We start from the raw sequence: 14035 nt of genomic DNA on the forward strand, positions 1-14035 counted from the left end.
TGTATTTCAAACTGTCGACTATATTTTCTCCAACTTATAGCCTTTTTTCTTTAAGTTTCAATTATAATTTCTCGAAATTTCGTCTCATTCCTCAAAGTTACGTCTTTTCATATCGAATTTCGTAGCCACGTTACCCTCTTATTGAGACTTACTACATACAATTGCACAATTAATCTCAAAACATCATTATCCCTTTAAGTTTAGGATTAGGGTGCATTTTATTCAGTAATGGGTGGCCGTGCTATTAAATAAGGCAGGTGAATCGGTGTTTCAGCAAATTTTCGATTTTTCACTTAAATTTTGAAGGAAAAAGTATAAACTAAGACGGATTAAGGGATACATGAACAACAAAAAATTGAATCATTTGACGGTTAGCTGTCAATTCCACTTACGGGAATCAAAGTCGCGCATTTCTTCAACCGAGGCACAGATGTGTGACGCACTGCACGGGGCATATGCTATATTCGGGTGTTACTAAAACGAATGACAATTGCGTTACACATAACGAATGACAATATGTTGTACACACTAAAAAATTGCGTTGACTAAAACGAATGACAGTAATGACAGCACAGACATTTGCTTCAACCGGATGTCACAGTTCAGACTTCGTGGGTATCTAGATCTAGTAAAGTACGGACAAGATAAAAACGCACCTTATATAGAAAGCGAAATTGTAAGTCTGATTTTAAAAAGTAAATTTAACGTCATTTTTCCGATATTAATTGTTAGAAACTAACAATACTATAATCTTGAAACGGCTTCAGTTATCTTTCTATATAAATCTACAGCGGTAAAAATCACAACACTCAAGCGCATTCTCACACAAAAACTTTCCCTGTGGTTTCTATCCGTAAATTACACCAAAGCCCTGCAACCACGTCCGTAACATGCGATTTTCCTCAAATCATTTTTGCGCAGAAAACCAATAACCGCATTTACTCCACTCCGTTAATCATTCTATCTCCACTCAACACTGTCCTTCGTTGTCATTCGTTGTCATTCGTTGTCATTCGCTGTCATTCGCTGTCATTCGCAAATGATAATTAACCCTGTACAAAGTCAATTGTCATTCGGTCATTCGCTGTCATTCGTTTTAGTTTGTCCCCTATATTCTATTTATGCCTCATGTTCAAATTGTGTAGGAATATAGCCAGTTTGTATTCAAGTTTATGAAGATTGCTGTTCTTGGTATCTACTATTTTGTCTTAATTGCAATATTTAGAATGTCATAAAAGTGTATGTATGTGTATATATGTGTCTGGAGGAGCGGAGGGAGAGGGGCGAGGGGGGGGGGGGAGGCTAAGACCACCCTTAGAATTTGACAGAGTGGCGGTTGAAGGAGAAACAGGATCATGGAGGTGGGGAAGTTGTAAAAGTTCTGGTGCATACTAGAAACCACAAAATTTGATTTGAAATGACAGTTGATACAGGTAATTATCGTTGATCCCAAATTTGTAGTCCTCGAAATTACCACCCTCCCCCCCCCCCCACATTGAGGAGCATCAAAATAGTTTATTAACTATCTATTTTGGACTGGATGACAATAACTTGACTTCGACCAAATTTTTGGGATAATACTGAATATGTTCAGATCAAGGGATAAAACATTGTTTTAATGAAGACAAATGATCCGATGTGACAGTGAAATGGGAGGTGTGAACGTTTACGAGTTAATGCTTAGGCTAGCTACCCTGTGGCATGGAAAACAAACTAAAGCACGGTAATAGCCATCATGGTGATCCTATAGCTCACGCAAGTTTAAAGCATGTAGGACGCTCCATTCTTAGGCTTCAAGAGGCCACAATCCCGATTAGTATTAGATGGATGGTAGGCCTATACATTTTCTTTTCGAAATGAAAACATGAAAAAATCCACCCCCCCCCCCCAGCCGAAAACCACTGAGTAATTGGAACGGCGTTCCATGATATTATTAGCGTCGTGTTGAATTTCCGTTGTTACATAGAGTATACATGCTTTGTGAACATAACGCGATCGACGGATTCACTTTTAGGTAAAAAAATAATATATATACGAGACCGAACATAGTCCCTATAATCATCGTTTTGGTTCCTTAGCAATATAATTTTAAGAACAAGAAAATTCATTGAGAGATCTTAATTATTAACATATATGAATTAGATAGATATTTATGTTCTGAAAATTTTATAATAACAATTTCTGATTGTTTTGCATTACAGATTCCTCCGCGTGTCAACCGAAACAAGGCTCTATCCTCTGGGATGGGAAGAAAATCTGGAGAACCAAAGTTTGCAGGAATTACTGTCAACAAACGACGTATTGTAGCATCGTAGGTATTTTCAGATATTTAAGTGAACATACGTTGATGGCATTGTATTATTTGTGTTATAACTTCAAAGAATTCCACGCTATTCCCTAACCTTTTGTGGCCATTACTGCTGCCTCGAGTAAAGGGTGGAATCATGTCGCGAAATGCATTACTGCTTCTTTATGACAACGTTAGGATACGAGACCTAGCCTACCTTCAAGCCTAACTTCAAAATTTCACACACACACAGTGCGGCATAACCTATACTATAGCATGTTGATAAAACGTGAGTAGATATAGGATATGGTTAGTGGCTAACGTGGAGACTGTGTTAGGTGTAAGAAAACCATAGACGGAGCCCATATCCAACCCACATTTTAATATGGTAGCATTGTTTATAAAGTTCAGCTAAACCCAAGCCTAATGTTACTGTTATTGTTCGGCAAGCATTGGCTTGAGGCACAGGCGCTCCCAACAAGTTGGCACACTGCACCTTGGTCAAGCCTATGGTAAGGCTGAAGAAAAGTTAAGACCTAACCGAGATATGTTTCAGAGATGAAAGATTGAAGAAAGATCGAAAATTTATGAACATTGGAAAGTCAGATTTACCCGAGTAATAACTGCCAATCCAGTTTATTAATCTGTTAAATAAATGACTATGTATATTGGTTAATAGGTACTCACAGAGCAACTTACCTTTTGTTTACCCTATATTTAATCACTTTGTGGCAAACGTTGGGAACACCTGTGCCTTGGGATCAACTCAAGTTTAGGATCAAAAGCAGTCAATTTGACTGGAAATATCTTCGAAACACGCTTTTAGAGCCTATAACTTAGTATACCATAACAAAATAGGAAAACCATCCAGAGTAATGGATCATCATACAACCATGCCAATCCATTATGCGAACGCTTCACAAGTGTGAACTGGTGTCAAATGTAAAGCAATCCCAGCAAAATTTGTAGCTCTATTTTAACCAGTTAGAAATGATTTAGGTGGTTAATGATGTATAAAGGTATTGTGAACTCTAAGAACATAGGCTAATGATAAACCACCATGTTACTACTAGTGAATTTGAGTCCCACGATAATGTCATTTGGAAATGAATTAAAAAAAAAACTTGAATATTTTATTCCAATCAGCACTGGGCTATGAAAGTTTGTCTAACAGTTATATTAACAGTAGTTAGTCCTAATAGAAGTAACAGTTGTTAGAAATTAAGATCAAACTAAAAGGTCAATGGAGTGAGCACCTAAAGCTGCATTATTTTAAAATTTGCTGTAAGCTAGTGTTGCCTTTCTGGTCACCTAAATATAAAGGCCAGGTACCAGGAAAACCAAAGGTACTTCACCAAAATTAAACTGAGTTTGATGAATGAAACAAAACATAACAAATTTTGTGGCAAACATTCTTTGCATTGGATAATTGATTGGATTAATGATTAATAGCTTCCTACTCACATGTATGTGGGAATATTACCTGGCTTGGTCAGAGCAACACAAACTTACAAAGAAACTCAAAGTGCAGCTTTAAACATAAAGATATTACGGCTGGAAACCCCTATTCAATGATTTGTGAGGCACTTGGGGTAAGCTGATAGTATCTCTGTTCTTGCACCTACAGGTTGCTAATATTGGCAGACACCCATTTGGAGTGACAGAATTCACAGTATGAACCAGGCTTTTAAAACTATTATCATGCATATCGCCTAAACGCCCTACACTAATTTTTACTCAGGAAGATCAAACTTTTGTTTGTAAATGTTAATGTTATCAAGTCCAAGGTGTTTGTTCATGCACCTTGTCTGTTAAATCCGATTAGAATCTCTGGGGCAGGCCTGTGCAGTTTCAGATTCTAACACTGAATCTCCAAAGGGTGTTTGACAAGAGAGGTAACTATCTGGCCAATAATCAATTTCTCTAGACATAGCACTGGAATGTCCTCAATATTTCAGTAACTCTATATATCACACTTGATTTATTTGTATGCATTACTGCAACACAATAGTGTATCATTTCAATGTTGTTGAGCTTTTCTGGTCAGGCAAACCAAATCACCTGACATCTTTGAATTGTCTACATTAAAGCTCTCACACTGTTATTCCAGTCACTGCAAAGATGTTCTAGTTTCATACAAGCAGTTGGTTTGTCCTGTAAGCCCTGCGATCAGTACTGGTTTTGAGTCGTAAAGCATTTTGTTGCCTTGATGTTGACATTATTACACATGGTAAAAGCACTAATTGATAGGTACTAAAGTTGACACTACTGGTGGTCATCTCTGCCTACCTCAGTTTGCCACCAAATTTGGTTGTAGTTAACAGGTATACAACATACATGTATACCGGATTTATGCTGACAGGGAACAACAAACGTACAGGCTTCAAATTTGACAGAACTGACTTGTGCCCGATATGTCTTTTGGTGAAAATAAATCATCAAAATGTGACCTAACCATTCAGTGAGTCATGCCCAAATGTAACATTTTAGGTGGAGTCTCCTTGAATGAACTTAAGAAGAATTGCAGGAAATAACCAAGGATTTGCTTTTTTGAATTGTGAATGTCGAGGGATTTCATTAAGTTTAAGTTATGGAGCTGCTGATCCAAGATGGTGCTGTTAGCTAAATATGTGCAGTAGATCGTGTGTCATCTACATCTGTTTCAACTTTTTAACTTTCTTTTGATTGTGGCTGAAGATAAAGTTACCTTAAATGTAATTCTCAAATGTCCTGAGCAATCTCAGACACACACAACATTCTACAACACATGTTCACTTTTAAATAACAAACTTTGTATCGCCAGAATTATTTAACAGTTGGGTATCTTTAACTTGATAATTAATCCTATTTGATATCAATGGTCCAACTCCAAATTATTTTTTATCTTCATAACTACATTTATTTCAAAAATGGTGTAACGATAGATCCGAATAATTTAAGTTGTGTTAAGAGTTGTATACAGTAGGGTTTGTACAAATCCTATGGGAGAGAATTATGTTCTTTAAAGTTAAAAGTATCTCAAAGATTTCAACGGCTTTTAGTCTTGTTTAAAGCAAGTGCAGTGCTTTACTGATATGCTTTTCAATCATACCATTACTATACAGTCAACAGAGGTGGACGTCATGCATATATAGTAACAGCCGGAACAAATTTCTCTGAATGCTATGAGATTATATTAAGTAAGTTTGTAACGTTGTGGGGAGAAACATAACAGCTTTGTTACGCTTTGATTCATTGCCGGAAGCAAAGAGAAATCTATGCGATGGTGATGGCGTGTGTGTATGTATGTGACACTTGCTTGTAAACACAGGTCAAAGGTCATTTGTGGTCAACATTTAAATGAAAGTCAGACAATCTTGTAAACACGATAACACAAGATTTATATCTTTCTTGAACTTAATACTTATTATGTCGATCCAGCTTGGTGAGTGCAAGAATACTATTGAAATTGGTAGTGGTCAAAGGTCACATGAGGTCAACAGGCATCAAAAGTATGAAACACTTTTAGACATATTAACTCTAACTGAAGCTACATTTAATCTGTGACTTATTCAATGGTATGATTTTCTTTCGGTGAACATAGCATGGTCAAATTCAGTTCAGTTTGTAGTTCTGTGAAGGGGCTATATAGGTCTTCAACGAAACATACCTGGCATCCAGGTAATGAAATCTGCTTCAGAGTTCATCCTCTTGCTTTAATGTGCACTTAAACGTATAAGGGTTTCACTGTCTCGCCCATGAGCTATAAGTGGTCAACAGGTTATCTCAAATGGACATAAACTGGCTCAAGAGGTCAACAGGTTATCTCAAGTGGTGGAAAATTGGCCATTTTCAGTTGAACAACTATTTAAGGAGATTTTCTAGCTCAAAATTGGTAAAATGTGTCTATATTTCACATGGGAAGACTTCTTACTGATTATTGCAATATTGGTTTAAAATTGTATACTGTAAACTCCTTATGAGTGAATGGCATGGTTGATGCCCACAATGGATTTCTACAAATCTTTTCTGTTTCTCACTTAATATCTTGGGCAAGCTTAAATCTCTTACTCTACATCAGTCAGATATGTACAGTATTTTCATTTTGAGAAAATTGTATGGCAAGGAATCACAAAGCTAACTGGCTTTCTGGTTTGTTTTTATCACCATGATGGCTCTCTTGGTATGTACCATAGTACAGTAGTTCTTAATGAAAATTAAGTTTGTCTTGAACTCTGAATTGTGTTCATATAAGTAGTGCTGTTGCCAATATCGGATGAAGTTACTCAAGTCTACTGCTGGCAATGAGCATGGATGTATTTGCTGTACTGGGTGGACTTACATTGTATCCACCTGCACCTCAAAGTAACAGTTACGATGCGACTTTAAGTTACTATGATGACTAAAGCAGAGCTGGTTGCTGTTGCAATTTAACTTTGGATATTTGGCAAATATTGCCAAACATTCCCAGGAAATGCAAGCAGCAGCGTTAATTAACATTTACTTACACAATATTAAAATTTCTCGTAAATACTACTTGTACCTTACAGTAGTAACAGTAAAACACATTTTGCAATTAGAGTCAAAATTTCTTGGCAAGTAGTGCATTGTTGCTGTCACCTGTCAATAAGAAAGTGAATTTTACCAAGGAGTAAAGCACAATTTAAATCTGTTACACTGCAATGTTACTAACAACAGAAATTTGATCTCAATACAGAAGTAAAACTGTCTGCTATATCTCACAACATCTGAGCACTAATAAACCTGTGGAATAATTACATGGTGATTCTGCAGGAACTTTTCAGTGGCATACATGATACATGTTACAACTGTTAGTTCAATGTAACATTGTGGTCATTGACTCAAAGCAAAATACTGAAATTTAAGCAACAGAGAATGTACCAGCTTACAGTCATTTAAGCTGGTTCACTCAAGCATGAATTACCACAGCCTTGTTGTACACTGTTTATTTATACATTTATTGAAAAGCTGTTAGTGGGCAAGATATCTGAATACCGTGATAATGTTAAACAATTAAATGTTTTTTTTTTTAACACTAGATACTATTTTGCAAAGACACTGCAATTACTGGTGTCTTCATGACTTCACATAGGTACAGTATTATACTAGTAAACCTAGATTGTAACTGGGCTTGAGCATTTGTAGTTTCCTGTTGAGGGTTTGACACATTCCCAAAGATAAATTAAATCATCTGCAGTACCTTTAGTTCTTTGTTTACTAGAACCTTGTAGGAATGGTAAAAAATAAATTAAAGCAAGTAAAATTAAACACTTGTAAGCAACAGATACCTTAACAAATTTACATTATGTATTTGTACACAATGCTGATGTTTGTCAATGGTCCGAGAAGACACAGCTCTCATTAGACAACCAGAACTATAGATCTCTTACAGTCCATCCAAGGGTATGCATTAGAGTTGTGCGGTAGTGCAAATTTCACACAACCGGTAGTGTGGCAACATGAATCCTGGTATCGTAACAACAACTGGGATTTTCCTCAACTTTTCATCTATGATTCAAAGCACTTAGTTACGAGACTGTCTATGTCATACATTCAATATGCATAGCCTAGGCTATGTACATACTCTTACACGCACGGTTATAAGAAAAAAAAGAACACGCTATATTGGGCCTTTGCTTTTTAACATACACTTTCCAAAGGAAAAGCACAAACCTTGAAAAGAAGCAACCCACACCATCCTTCATTCATACTCGACGTATGGTATTAGATTCGTTCGCACATGGATTAAACTTGTAATCCATACTCAAACAGAAATTGGGGGTTCCCCACTATTCCATGATAGTGGAATGGGCCAACCTTCAAGTTCAAAAGTTCACAATGAAAAGTTTTCAACTATCAACACGTGTTTGGTACTTTCAGACAAGAAGGATGTAACATAGTGTCTATGTAATTAATTATAAACTACATACATGAGAATAGTACAGATATATTTATATCGTTAATCAGCTGTAGTTTTCTCCCCAAATATACTTTCAATACGTACAATATCCATTTTTCGTACAAAAGTCCTTAAAACTTAAAAAGTAGCCAAAGACGACTATAAATGACATCGTGGAACCCCCCCCCCCCCCCCCCGCATTAATAAACAGCATCAAATCTCAAGAACCGTACTGCACTGCGTGTACCAGTACCGTACCCTAGGCTAATAATATACAGTCCCGGGCGAAGATGGATTTACACTGGATATACTCCCTGCGGTTTTGGCTCAAAATTTATGAAATTGTTATAATTATTATACCAAAATGAGGTGAAATACATATGGGTAAGATTTTGTACATATGAACCTTCACAATCATTGTTTGAAGGAAGTATAAATAACAAAAATTTCAGAATAACTTTGAGGTCCCTCAACATGCTGAGCCCAAGTAACGTTAGATATTATATTTGGTGTAGCATAGGTCCAAATTACTACGTGTAAAGTTGATTCGTTAATATATAGGTCTAGGCCAGTACGTAAATTGATCAGATATTATTCAAACTAAGAACACAGAAACCAGAAATAAACTTGTTTTCTTTTCTTTATTTAAAATAGTTACACGTAGATATTTTTATTGTGTCCGTGATTCCCAGGAATGATACCGAAACGTATGTAATAACTGGTTGTTTTCCCACTACTGGTAGTATTTACACATTGCACTAATCGGGACTAGTCAATACTGGGATCGGGATACCGGGATTCACTTGACTACCGGGATCCCGCACAACGTTACTTTGTAATTTCCTGTTGAGGGTTTGACAAATTCCCAAAGATAAATACAATCATCTGCAGTACCTTTAGTTCTTTGTTTGCTAGAACCTTGTAGGAGTGGTAACAAATAAATTAAAGCAAGTAAAATGAAACACTTTGTAAGCAAACAGATACCTTAACAAATTTTCATGATGTATTTGTACACAATGCCGATGTTTGAGGTTTGTCAATGATCGGAGAAGACACAGCTCTCATTAAACAACCAGAACCATCTCTTACAGTCGATCCAATGGTATGCACTGTTAACAGCACTCCCCTCTAGTACCATCTTGCACTAATTGACATTGTTGAAAAATCTACAGTTCTGTTCACACGATCTTAAAAGAATTTTCTGGTGACAATAAAATGTGAAACTTTTATTAAAAAGAAAAATATTCCACACCTCTAGTTGAAAACCCCATGTCAATATCTTGGCCCTAACTCCAGATATAGTTGATTGAATGGAACCTATTTTGACTGGTTAAACCTTCCACTACAAAACTTTCAACCTTCAACTACTATGAAGTGGCATCACTGTGAGGGTGAGTGATGTCATCTGCAAATGCTCTTCTAAAGCTTTACTTCAATAGTCTACAGTAATCTTCTTGTTGATTCCTCTTCTTGAAGCCTGCTACATTTATAATGTTTGCTTAGCTGTCAAAGTTCTCCATACTTAGAATTTCATCAAAACGTATCTTTTTTTGTAGAAATATTCTTTTCCTCGGTGGAAAAACGATCAACAAATTCTAATAAAAACCCAGACATTTTCAACTCAATTGCCCTGATGACATCATCAATCCAGCAGTTGCCAGATGCTCTTGCAAAATATCACAAAAGATGAGAAATGAATATCTTAGTGATGCAAAATGCAATGAAGATGTGGTTTTTGCCTAAAGATACATACAATTTTCAGCAATTTTGTTATTTAAGCAATCAATTTCAGCCACCAGAAAATCCTTTTAAAAGAAAGTTCAAGAACAGCCAATAAATCAGCCTTGTTACATTATGTAAAATGATCAGCTGGAAGACATTGTATCATCACAACTGTTACAGCAGGATGATCTAGACATGTTTTCATGCTGTTTGGTCTCATCGAATGTTTTCATCGAACTTGGTACTTTAGTTTGTTTTGTTTGAAAGCCAAATGAGAGGTTACAGTATGTCCAGGCTTTATATATCTGGGGAGGTCACATCCGACGGTCACTTTCGCACTGCAGTTACGGATCTGATAAATCGTTAATAACTCTAACTGAAAGTCGTCAATGAAAGTACAAGTTATTTTCATGTACAGTAGCTCCAACAAGTAAAGTTCTTGAGATTACACACAAAACTCTCTGTTTTGAAAGTCTAGGTAATTCTAATAGCCATGAATGTTTATATGGCTGAAGGGTGGGTTGGGGGGGGGGTGGGTGAGGTATTGACTAGTTGGCAATAGCATGCATGCATAGTCTAAACAGCTGCTTGGCAGTTTTCTGTACCTTCATACAGTATATGTGTTCACATATATTGGGTAAGACAGAAATTCCTACAAAATTGGCAAAACAAACAAACCGGTTCCTGCATTTAACAAACTGTAATAAGGTATCCATTTAAATTTACCTTTCTGCACAATCTTCTTAATTATTGAAATTAAGTTATGGTTAGAGTCCCATGAAAACCGAATACAAGATGTTGGCTTGACATGAAGAACAGTATATCAACCTCAAAGCTCCTTCGTTGATTAATTGTGGCCCACTCCTTTTGGCACTATATTCAACTTCTCAAGACTGGTAGGGTACCAAATATTGAACACATTCAACTCCTTAAGTTCAATCAAATCACACCAGGGTCAACTATGCAAGATATAAACATGAGAAATGCAAATTAAAGTAAGTCCCGATAAACTTAAAAACAACTTTCCACTAAGCCTTTTTGGACACAAACTTGTCTGCATTTGTAATTAATGTTGAAGACCTAGCTAATTAAGTATCCCTGTCGACTTGACAAAATGGCTCATAATTAGGTTAAGATGGTGCAAAGTTACACTTTACCTTGCTCTTTTTCCTGTCTCGGAATACACCCTCGGTCTACGGTGTCTAGATTACCTGGTAACCTTTTCACCTCACACACATACACATAGTGAGCACTGAGCTGTCACCTCTGGTCAATCTTACCTCCTCATGCCCAATGCGAACTACAGCTTGTAATTGTGAATAAAGTTGCAGAGGGGCAAAAACACTCACAGGTGGTGACTCTGACATCAGAGCTGCTAATGGTGACTCACTGTTAGGCAACTTAGGCCCTGGTGATGGACTCTCATCATGAAATGAGGGATTCCTCACTCTGTGAAGACTATAGAGTGACTCTATACATTTTCTATGGACTTCAATTTCACTTTCATCAGACCATGGGAGAAGAAAACAATCGACATTGCATCATCATCGTATATTCAAGTTAAATACTTTCAGTACGAAGGACCCACCAAGACCCCTCTTCAGTTTAATTCCTACAGACACAATTTTTGTATATATTTGTATATATATATTTTTATATAATACCCTGGCAACAGGCTATGGTACAAAAAAGAACATTAGCAATTTAAAGTTTTGCAATAACCGTATCAGTTGTAACAAACAAGCTACAATGAATATTATTTAGTAGTTATTACTAAGTAATCTGATTGCATACGGTATATTTGACTAAGCCTAGGTACAATTTCTGTGTGGGTGTGTTCTCTTGGAAAGGGCCAACTTGGGTTTGAATTTGTGTTTACATCTTTGTGCATTGGTTTGTTGAAGTTCAAGGTAAAATTGTTTAAATGACTGTTGCAAATGCATGTCAGGTCATGTTGTAAATGCTGAGTAACACCCCTCTTGTAGTTGCAGATAACATTTGATTGCACTAAATGTGATGGAGCTTTGATTACCATGTGATACAACTTAAGCTGTGTAGGTGTAAACTTGCCCACACATAGACAGTTTGAAAATTCATAAAGTAATGACTTTGAGGTCTGTACTCTGTTACCAGAATTTGATAATTGTTCTTGTAACGAGCGCTGGAATTTCAGTGTAGTCTTTGCAACATACTTAAGTAACTCTAGGTATGAACAGCTGATTAGTTTTGGTAGTTTTTGTGCAGTAGGACTTTTGAATTCAAATATAAAGATGGATAAGTGAAACAAGTGTGTACCAATACGATAACATGTAAGACAAACTACAAAACAATATACAGGCATAATGGTTGACATGGCACAATACTTAAGAACACCACATTCAAACTAAAATAATGAATACATAATTGGAAAATGTAAGACCATACAAAAAAACTCAAGACATGGTGGTTCATACCACATGGAAGAAAAGAAAAGGGGAAAAATCACTAATATTGCTCTCAACATAAATTACAGTAAGTTTTTTGAATGCAGTTGTTATTTAGGCTAAGCAAGAATCCCAGGTTGTACAGTTCTATAGCAATAGAACAGTGTGCTTCTTTTGGGTCTTCAAAAACGACACTACCCGTAGGAATCAATCGCTTAGTGTAACTCTTTGGATGCCATTACGATATAACATACTGTTAACCATACTCTCACTCCCTTGGATGTTGAAACAGGGAACCGCTCCCTGACCTAACACAATAATATCATTAGGTCTAGTAAGTAATACAAAATACCTCAGAAGGATTAGATTAATTCTCATAAAGTATGGCAGTATCAACTGAGAGTGATGAATGACTAGGCAAGCCTGTAGGGGTTTGATAGTTTAATTACAAAATTTACCAGAAATAAATCTTAAGTATTAATAACATTGTGCTGTAGTTCCACACTAGAAAAATAAGTAAAAAATATTTGTAGGTATATTATGCAAAATTTATTCCTAAGGCATTCTTATATTGTACACAAATGAAATGTGTCCACAGTAGCGTCAGTTGAACCAACCACAACCAACCACTAGCTCGAACAAGGTCGAGGGGGGGGGGTGGGAGAAATGGGTATGCAGCACTGTATCCAATCGTTGGCGCGTTTAGCGATTCTCGAAGCCGGTCTATAACTCCATCGTCGTATCAAACAGCCAAAATCTTGTAACACACTGGAATGCCGCCCCCCAATCCGAAAGTTAAAAGGTAATTGGTATGACTATTTTCGAAACGTTGATTGCATTCGGCTTTTGCTTGTAAACCAAGATTGGATCCTCATGGACGCATAACAGACGAAAATGGGAAGTTACTCCCGAGGCCTTGGACATGCGGGGATCCTCGACAAAAAGAGAACAATTCAAAACCACCTTGAAAAAAAATGGTGTTAAAGTCAAACATATGACATTACAGTACAAGCAACTACGGCGTTTTCAGTCAGTCAATTCGATGCTGGAAGAAAATACACAATCGGATCCGTCTGAAGTGCTACAGAGTTCATTTACCTCTGTACTTTATTGTTGACATTACATGCGGATTGTTCACCTAGCGTTTGGCTTTGAGTCGAAATTAGTACTTTTAATAAAGACTTCATGGAGAACTACAGTATACTTCAAAGGATACAAGGACTGATATTTGAAGATGTTACCTGTATTACTTACCTTGGGACAACCTGGGTTATTTTGGCTGGAAATTGGAAGGGCCTGCGTGGGGGGGGGGGGGGTAGAATGAGATTGGTTGGTTCCAAACAGAAACTAGACATTTAGTAAATACAACTGTCTAACAGTAAGATGAAGTTGTTCACATTCCATTACTTATGTGATTCTCTCAAACCTATAACCCTAAACAAGCACTCTTCCCTCTACTAAACCTGTTATATACTTATTGCGCGAAAGAATGTTTAATCCTGAATTCAATACATGGGTTGGTGGCGGCAGTTTACAACAGAAACTTACTGTACCTTAGCAGCCAATTTATTCCGTGCCATTTCTCCTTCCGATATGACTGTTCCCCGCAACCAACCAATAATGTCATTGCACCATCTTTTCTACAATAACATATTGCAGAGGACATTTTGATGAATTCTTTGTGGGATCAGTTGTTAAATGTTA

General features: G+C 36.7%; 1 protein-coding gene across 3 annotated transcripts in view; it reads left to right on the forward strand.

Moving 5' to 3' along the window:
* The first annotated feature begins 1998 nt into the window (after window positions 1-1998).
* The window catches only part of LOC139965562 (uncharacterized), a 40878-nt gene continuing 28841 nt past the window's right edge, over window positions 1999-14035 (forward strand). The window contains exons 1-2 of one of the 3 annotated variants that reach the window (XM_071968057.1): window positions 1999-2014; window positions 2202-2311. The gene's annotated coding sequence lies outside the window, so the exon portion shown is untranslated. Of the gene's footprint in view, window positions 2015-2201; window positions 2316-14035 lie in introns of those variants that run through there. The other 2 variants (XM_071968056.1, XM_071968054.1) reach the window with 2 other exon arrangements.

The sequence above is a fragment of the Apostichopus japonicus genome, chromosome 3 (genome assembly GCF_037975245.1).
Source record: "Apostichopus japonicus isolate 1M-3 chromosome 3, ASM3797524v1, whole genome shotgun sequence".
Classification (NCBI taxonomy): Eukaryota; Metazoa; Echinodermata; class Holothuroidea; order Aspidochirotida; family Stichopodidae; genus Apostichopus; species Apostichopus japonicus.